We start from the raw sequence: 8,966 nt of genomic DNA on the forward strand, positions 1-8,966 counted from the left end.
CTTGATGAAATTGAGGGGAAAACAAAAATATATATGCGCAGGAACAAGTTAGAACTCCAGCAAAAACATCAAGGGATTTCATCCTTGGCCATCCTTCTGAATAACTGCTTAGGGGGAAAAAGTGTGTGTGTATATATACTTATATAATATACATTTTAAGTATATATAAATACATGTGCATGTTGTTGAGGAAAGGGTACCTAACAAATCCATTGATCCTTCTGTCTTCTTGTTTCCATCACCCATTGGAGTTTCTTGTTAAGCTCAGATGAAAGAGAAATTGTTTTCTGTTCACTGGAACTGATGTCTCTTCAATGGATTTACCAACAGAATACTTTATTTTGATGTTTAATAAGGTCATACAGGGAATTGCTGCAAGTATTGTACTAAACCCTGAATCACTGAACTTCAAAAACATTATCTAGTACCTTTGCAGCTAAGAAGAGTAAAAACTATATAGATGTCATGAGCTCTTATAATCAGCGTGAACTACATCATAGAAATGAATTGTGTTTACCAGAGTCTAGAGACAGATTCAAAGGAAGAAGAGGTAAGAAAGTATCAGAGGCAAATGTGAGCTCTAGAGTGACCCCCCAAAATGGAGGTCATCTGAGTCCTGACACTTTCATCAGTAAATTTAGTATTGTGGAGCTGAAGGGACAGTAGAGTCCAAAGCTTACTAGTAGCTCGGTGCTGATTCATCTGGGGTGTTAAATGTTGCATTAGTTAAAGCAACAACAATTGAGAAAGAAGCTATTTCCTGGAGATTAACAGGTGATGGGGAAGGCTCAATGGCCCGAGGCTGCTTTTGTTATTAAAAGGTGGGATGGGGAGGAAAAAAGCTGGCTGCATGGTATTTGTTCGTGAGCAAAGCTGGCTAACAGGGCAGGATATCTCTAAAATGACTATTCCAGCCATCAGTTTGCAGTCCCTTCTTGAAAACCTGAGTCACTTTGTAGCAGACCAATATTAGATGTAAAGAAAGCAACTGTTGAAAAGGGTGTATCTGTGCATGCTGCTGTGGATGCTTGTGCAGAACTACCTGAAGGCAACACTGAGAATACATATGCTTGTGCATCTGATATGTTGAAAAGATCTGTCCTTCATACCGTCAGGTTTTTGTGATATTCTGGAAAACAAACGCTGATATTCTTTTCCAAGATCATTTTCTGTCTCACTCGCTGCTGGTATAAAAAGTTTAAGTGTAGTGCTGTGCTATTCTTTTACCTCAGCTGTTACGTCTGTGCTTTAGCTATCACTCTAAAAAAGATTTGAAAATGTAAAATTCCAAAAGTAATTTGAAAGACCCAGAGGCTGAAATAGTTGCTGTGTATATTTCAAAATACTGCTAGGTAGCTATGAGTGCGTGACCCATTAACTAATGAAGAGTTGGCTGCTTACTGTTTAATCTCTCTTTATTGTTTTGTTTCCTTCTGTACATGCATCAAAAGGAAATAATTGTTATGTCTTTAGATCAGGATGTATGCCATGATATTTTTAGTTATGGCACCTTGAGGAAGTCTGTTCTTCTGTCACCTCTCATACTAACATTATATTTGTTTGAAGGACCCAATAATGGCATAACATCGTCATCGATGCTGCTTCGTGGCAGTACTTGCTAAAGCAGCTTATAGTTAATACAGCATTGCCAGCCCCAACCAACTCCCAGAAAGAAAAAGGCTGTGAAACTGCAACTTAAGTTAGCTAATGGATAGTTAGGGAGTCAAGGCTTCTGAAAATTCCCCGAAAAATGTTCTTGCGAAAGCAAGTTTTAAACTCCTGGTTACAAACACAAAATCAGCTTTTTGCAGTGTGTAAGCAATGAAAGGGGTGTTGCATCATGGCTTTGGCCAGCCTTACGGTTAGCTGAAAGGGGGAGACTCTTGACTCTCACTCCTGACTGTATGCCTCTCTCCTTATGTAGGCTCTGGCAGTGACAGACTCTGTGTAGAACAAAGGCAGCCTGGTGACTAAAGGGTGTCTTACTGGTGAATTAACAAGTTGCATTGGCTCAGCTCAAGTCTGACCACAACCACATCAGGTACAAAGAGATGGGATACATGAAGCTGGGAAAGAGGAGAGTGGGGAAATGAGAAGGACCTCCCACTTCTGGCAGTGGTAAGTTGTTAAACCAGCTTAGCTGTAGTTTTTAACTTCAAAAATTGTGTTCAGAAGTTTTGCCTGAAGAGGCAAGTGTCAAATTAAAGATTTTGCTCAACAGAGTTTATGTTCAGAATTCGATTCAAATTTGCAGGTGGTCATGTGAGCCTGTTGTCTGATAACTATTCAAACCCTTAAAGTTTTATACTCTTAGGTATCATCTCTATATGAAAGTGTTTTAAATTTCCTTTGGTAATATGATACAATGAAACAAAACATACAGGGACTTAAATACCCTCAGCCAGTTTTGCAGTAATCTTACCATGCCCACTATGATGAAAAGGGACAGAGTAATGTATCAGTTACTATGATTTAGCAGTTTCCTAAACTCTAGTCAAGCATTCTTTCCTTGGTGCCGCTGGGACTAGTGAATATGCCATCACCAATAACCTGGTTTTTTTGCTCCTGTTGTCTGGAGCAGTTCTGGCAGCAGAAAGGATTGTATGAATGTTCCCTAGTATTCATACTATATGTATATATATACCCTATGGATAAAATCATCACAAATGTCATAAAATGTCTTTGTTGGCTGTTTAAATGGAAGCAGATGACTGTGAAGGAAATTAGATACCGTGTACCTGTCTTTCCTGACAGTAGACTCAAGAAGGCTGCACTTTCTGCTGTAGAAGCTCTGACAAGCAAACAGGATGTCTTATTGTTTTTGCCTGACAAAGCTGTTCACAAAGTAAACTTAATCTATACCAGGTCTGGAAAAACTTTCCTTACTCTGAGGCTGAATAGATCTTTGAAATGCTTTTGGCAGGCCAACTATTAGTACGTACTTCCGTGCGAACTAGTTACAATTCACACAAAATATTAAAAATGATTTGCTGTAGGCCACACGAGAGCTGAATTAAATTGTGAATTGTATGCCTGCTGGATCATTGCTTGGCTACCCTGATCTACATAGTAGAAAACATTCAAGCAGAGGATACCATATTATTGACCTGTAAGGGTTAATGTAGTAATGATGAAAGCTAAACTAAGCAACCAAATGGACATTTACCATTTAACATACATGATACTGTGTTTCTAATCACAAATGATGCTACTGCTGAATGTTCCTGTGGACTGTAAATTTTCCTCTCGTTTTTTTGGAGCTGCAATTCAAGACACAAGACTCAGGTGGTTTGTTTTTTTCCCAACAAGTGGAAATAGTCCTTTTCTCCTGCCTCTTTGAAACAAACTGTACAGCAGCGCAACTGCAATAGCAGTGTTTGTCCTCTTTCCTTGTGTGTATTGCACAGTCACTGCCTAAAAACATTTTCAAAGGTGACCTAATTCTGGGTGGGCTATAAAGAAAAATACCTGTTTAAAAAGGGAAAGTATAGCCATGGACTCTTCAAGGCTTCTGCCTATCACCTCTATTATGAAAGTCTCCTATCTGATTCCCACATGTCATTATTATATGTATATAAACATGTATTTTATATTTAAAATTGGATGTGTCTATTATCCTGTGGTTTTCTTTGTAGTGCATATGAAGTATGAGACTTACTACTGTTTGAACATGCCTCCTATATTTTTTAGATACATCTACTTGTTTTGATATTCTTCTTCAGGGTAAAAAATTCAAATTGGCCCAGAGAACACACAAACCTGGGGGAAAAGTCTAATCATTGGGTAGAATTTGACTGTCATCTTCCCAAGACACTAAGGAGAATTATTAGAATTAAGCTGGAGGAAGCAAAGAGAAAAGGTAGAAGATGTTGTGCAACTGTTGAGGAGAGACTTCTTCTGTAATGGTTTGTAAAACAAATAAAAGCAAGAATTTCTTCATGTGCAGTTAGTCATTTAAGACTGACTTTGCAAATCTGAATGGTGTTTGATCTGCGCATAAACCATAAAAGTAGTCTAGATACAGCTTAATGTTACATCCTTCTACTATTTCCTGAACAGCATACAAATTAGTATGGATTATTATTTGATCGAGTCCATGGGAGAAAATCCATTATAAGATATTGGTTCAGCTGATAGCACTTACCATTGGATTTGAAGGTGAGACAGTAACTGCAGAGCACTGGTACGGGGTACTATGCCACTACCATCTTCTAGAGCATTTCTTATAAAAGGTTCATGGTTTCATGGCCAGACACAAATGCATAATGCTATTATGTCTACTTAAAGGCCTCCTACACTGATTTCAGCTTTTTAGAGCATACTTCACTGCATGCCTAAGCCAGTGTGTGGTCTTGCAGAGATTAAATGACAGCTAGGTTCCAGTAATATAGTTCTACCCTATTGCCATGGGCGAAGGACAGAGTTTTGGTATTTTTGAAATGAAAACAAAGGCAAGTATTACAAATGACCTTAAAATCTGCATTCACTGCATATCTTACCATGGTGGAATAAAATGCGTCTAAATAGTGCAAAGGAGTAGGGTACTTCAAGCATGACTAGCAATCCATTCTTTATTCAGAATGGATCTGGAGTCCAAGAAGTATAATATAACTAATTTATATAAAAATAATGGCAATAAAGCTTTTCCTTTCTTGCTTTAATTTTTCAACAGGAATTCACCCATGTACAATTCGGGACTAGTAAATAAGTTTTTACAAGGTCCCCTGGAGTCTTTTATCTGCTGACTTCTATTGAGCCTGCTTCTGAGGAAGCAATAGTTGAACTTGAATGCAACAAGTTAGCCCTGTGCTGAATGCTGCCTTCGCAACTGACATCTGTCGTGTCACAATGAAACTTCTTGAGAAACTGCACAAATGGTAAGAAATATGAGATCTTTTGGAGGAATGTGGTTTACATTACATTTGGGATCTCTGCATGGCCTAAGAAAAATTCAGTCATGATCCAGCTTTGGACTAAAGCCTGCCATTGGAGTTGACTTGATATAAACAGTTCTTTTCTACATTCTTAATCAATGGAAGCATATCCTCAGCCCCTTCCAAAGGCCCTGTCAAGCAGATGGCTTTTGAATTGTGGCTAAAACATAATGTCACACTATTTCCAAGTAGTAGATATCCTGAGTTTCTGAATCCTCACAGAGAATTCTGCCAGTTGTGCCTTTTGTTATGTCAAGGATATCAAATTGAGGCACATGGACTGCAACTGTGGCCATGTGTTGGCATGTTTCTACACAGAGGAGGGAGTAAAGAGGAAAAAAAGATCAGAGATTATACACCCATTATATGTAGTACTTGTAGTTCATAATCAACATATGAAAAAAAAAATAAATTGCTTTGAGTCAAGCAGTTCAGAAGTAGTCCTTGCTGTACTGACATGAACTTCATTTTATTAGGTTTTTACGGTGCATCCTTATGCAGAGTAAATGACAACAGCATAATCCAGATGGAAAACAATTATTAAGGGCTACACAAGGAGCAACAGTTGCGTAGGTATAGTAACTTCAGAGTGAAGCTGCTTAAACATGAAGGCATTGCTGGGAGGGATGGAGGAAAGGTATCATAAAGAAGCATTTATGTGGAAGGAGCATGTCTCTCCTAGGCAGCCCTTCTAAAAAAAGGGTCCTATGTACTGCTGTGAGAAAAGTGAGCATCATATTCAAATCAAATGTAAAAATACTAAGTGTATAATGGCATTATAGCAGGTGTGAATTTCACCCTATTAAGGCAGTTTTTCTTTGAAGTGTCACTTCCTTTCATTGGGGGGAGGGGGAGTCAGTAATGACTATATGTCATGAATGATGTGTTAAATATATATTCATATATATACTTGTAATGCTATTGCGGGAAACAGACATTTGATCATTCTGTGTTGCTATATATTCAGCTAAATTCTGCATTTTCAGATAGCTGAGAAACATTATAGAAAAATATAAAATAATGGAAGATTGAAGAAGCCAGAAATGCTATCAGGGAACAGATCAGGTCTCTGCCTTTGGCCTAAACTTGAAAATTCTGAGGGAGCAGAAAGGCGAGGAATAAAAATAAATATATAACAAAGGATCTGTGTAGATGTACATACGTATCTGTCTATAACATGAGATCATGTATTTTGGTGAACTTGCTATCCAGACATTAATGTTACCTTGGTTGAAATAAGATGCATTTTGAACTAGGAAATAGATTAGGAAACTGAATTGTTATATATTGATTCTTTGAAATTTGATGTTGAAGTCATTGAGGTGGTTCAAACAGTGTGTACATTAGCTTTGTATATGTCTTCATCCTCTAAAGGGATAAAGAAATGAAACAAAGCCCCTTCAGCCCTGAGCTCTGATTCTTCCTTTGTGTATAAACAATGCTCTTGAAATTACTGGGTCTTGTCTTATTCAAGGACAGTGGATCAAATAAACTCCTGAGTGTTTCACCCCCATACTAATATTTCTTGATACATGCTGAAGCTTTTGTTTCGCATTAAAAATGAAGCAACTGAGGCTTTATAAGTTTGAGAGCATTCCAATACACGTCTTTTGCCTCAGTATTCCTCAACCATTGTGCAAACCATCATGCCCAATGCTAAGCCAAGTTCCCTGTTGAAATGTGACAGATGTTTTTTGTCATCTAGCCTTGATTGTATGGTGGAAAGACAAACAAAGACTGAAGAGCAAATTTTGTATTAAATAGCAGCACTTGACAATGAATATTTGTTGCCCAAGAACCAGGAACTATGGGCCTGATTTGCAGGACTGTTGGCTTAATTATCCCTTTTCTGGAAAATAGATTTAACACTTTTTGTCAGTGGTCATATGATTTTTTTTTTCAACTGAGACTATATAATTCTGCATATTTAACCCATGTGTTACCAGTTCCTTAGGATTCTTCTAAGAAAGAGATATTTTTTCTTCTACATGAGAGAAAAAACAAGTCTATCTTATGCAGCATATTGTCCCTATAACAATGAAGAAGTTACTCTATGACTCTGAGTGTGTGTATATAGTGGTTTTGTAAATCCCTTTGAGCCTAGTCTTGAGAAAGGCAACTAATCCCAGTAAAAGGGTATTGCTTCATGTGAAATCTTTGCAGAGCTGTGGAATACGTTTCTCCACCCCAGTTGCTCGGGCTGTTTGCCTACTGGGCCTTTAGTTGCTACTATAGATAAGCTGTGCAAATAAATGAAACTGGCTGTTACTTTACACCCACTAGTTTTGTTTCATTATGCACGTGCTCACAACATTCTCCTACCCCCTTGCTCCCAAATAGTATATTGTGACTATCATGGAGACTACTGTTCCTTTGAAGCAATGAAGATGCATCCTCAAATGCATTGTCTGTCTCCCCTACTGTTTTTAGGTCTGTGCAACCGAGTTGAAATCTTTAAGTATGAATCCTTTCCCATTGCATTTGAGCCTACATCATCCTAATGTGTACTGCAGGTTTCATTCTCAGAAAAGCAGAAGTAACAATAAAGTAACCGATTCCCAATTCTTATTTTTCTGTAGTTGTCTGCCTGTAAGTATTTTCCTCTTCAAAGAAATCCTGGAGAAAACTTGCATTAAAACACTGTTGATTTTTCTGTCCTTTCTTTTAATTGTTGTGATTGCAAAATGCTTTCATGCCCATAAACTGGAGGACTCTGACGAAGTTCCCACAGAATGCAATTACTCACACCTATTCCATTTTGCTACTGTGCTAGTAACTTTATCTTATTAATCATTATTACTATCCACCCAAGCCTTAGAAGCTACTATAATTTGTAACATGTCACAAAAACTGTAAGAAATACTTAGTGGTAACATGAAGTCCCATTTGCAGTATGTAGTGGCAATAAAACAAAAGCTGGTTTTATGTCCTGAATCAGAGGGATAGGTAAAGGGGGAAATCTGTGAAACTACAGGAATGATTCATCAGTAAGGTTTCTAATATGTTCAGTGTGCTTTAGGCATTTTTTAGATTCAGCAGTGAGTTCTGTGCTTTAATTTTTTTTTAATAGTACTGAATATGCATGTTTAAAATTTGTTTCTTTAAGTATGCTATGGTTTAAAAAAAAAAAAAACAAAAAAACAACAAAACAAACGCTGTAATTTCCTGAGATTCATATAAATACTGAGCATCAACAGGACTGACAAATTTTTTTATCTAATAATATAAATTACAGATGAACTGGAAAAAGGAGGATGCAAGTGATCTAGCAATTATACCATGATGCTGCCTCAGAGCACCAAGAGCGTTGTTTACATATAATGAACCCTTATCCTGTCTGCTGGAAGTGCAGCCACAGTACAATTACTCTCATACAGCGTATATATCAGCCCAGAGGGATTGGAGAGGAACCCACCAATTCATTTTCTTCTAGTCACAAAGCAGTCACCAATGGAAGAGCTGGATTCAAACGATGAAAGGGTAGGAAACATATTATCAGTATCCTAAGCATTGAATTTATTTGAAAAATACATCTCATAGCAAACGCTTCCCCAAACCTTGTGTGAACTATTCAACAAGAGCACAAAGACAGGTGATGAGTACTGGCCTTGCCAGCCAGCCAAGATCATAAGATGTAGCTTTTTAACCTCCAATTATCTCTCTGGAATATAGGAGACTGCTTTTAAGGCTACACTGTGCAGGAAGTGCTAAGTATGTTCATAAAGGTGTGGCTTAGCTCCCTAGCAATTCCATGGTAACAGGGGCGTAGTAAACTAGCCTTAAGTAAAACAAACAGGCTTTGTGGAAATCAAAAGTTGAGAATGCAAGCTGTTCACGTCTCTCTGATTAAAGCAGCTAATCTTTGATTGAAGGTGGTGGGCTCCACCTTGTTCCCCTACACCAAACAGGTTCACAAGGGTTGGATAGATTAAGTCTTGTGCTTTCAATACCAATGCAAAGGAATGGGTTTTTTAAAGTCATTTTTGTAAGGTATGTTGTGAGAAAAAGAGATTAAATTTACACATCATTGTA

The 8,966-nt window shown here is 37.7% G+C and overlaps 1 long non-coding RNA gene across 1 annotated transcript; it reads left to right on the plus strand.

The window, feature by feature from the left end:
• The first annotated feature begins 1,977 nt into the window (after window positions 1-1,977).
• Window positions 1,978-8,455, plus strand: LOC128908537 (uncharacterized). The gene is made up of 3 exons (XR_008465986.1): window positions 1,978-2,118; window positions 4,673-4,877; window positions 8,170-8,455. It is a non-coding gene; the product is annotated as an uncharacterized LOC128908537 (long non-coding RNA).
• The last annotated feature ends 511 nt before the right edge of the window (window positions 8,456-8,966 follow it).

This window comes from Rissa tridactyla, chromosome 4 (genome assembly GCF_028500815.1).
Source record: "Rissa tridactyla isolate bRisTri1 chromosome 4, bRisTri1.patW.cur.20221130, whole genome shotgun sequence".
In the NCBI taxonomy this organism is placed as follows: Eukaryota; Metazoa; Chordata; class Aves; order Charadriiformes; family Laridae; genus Rissa; species Rissa tridactyla.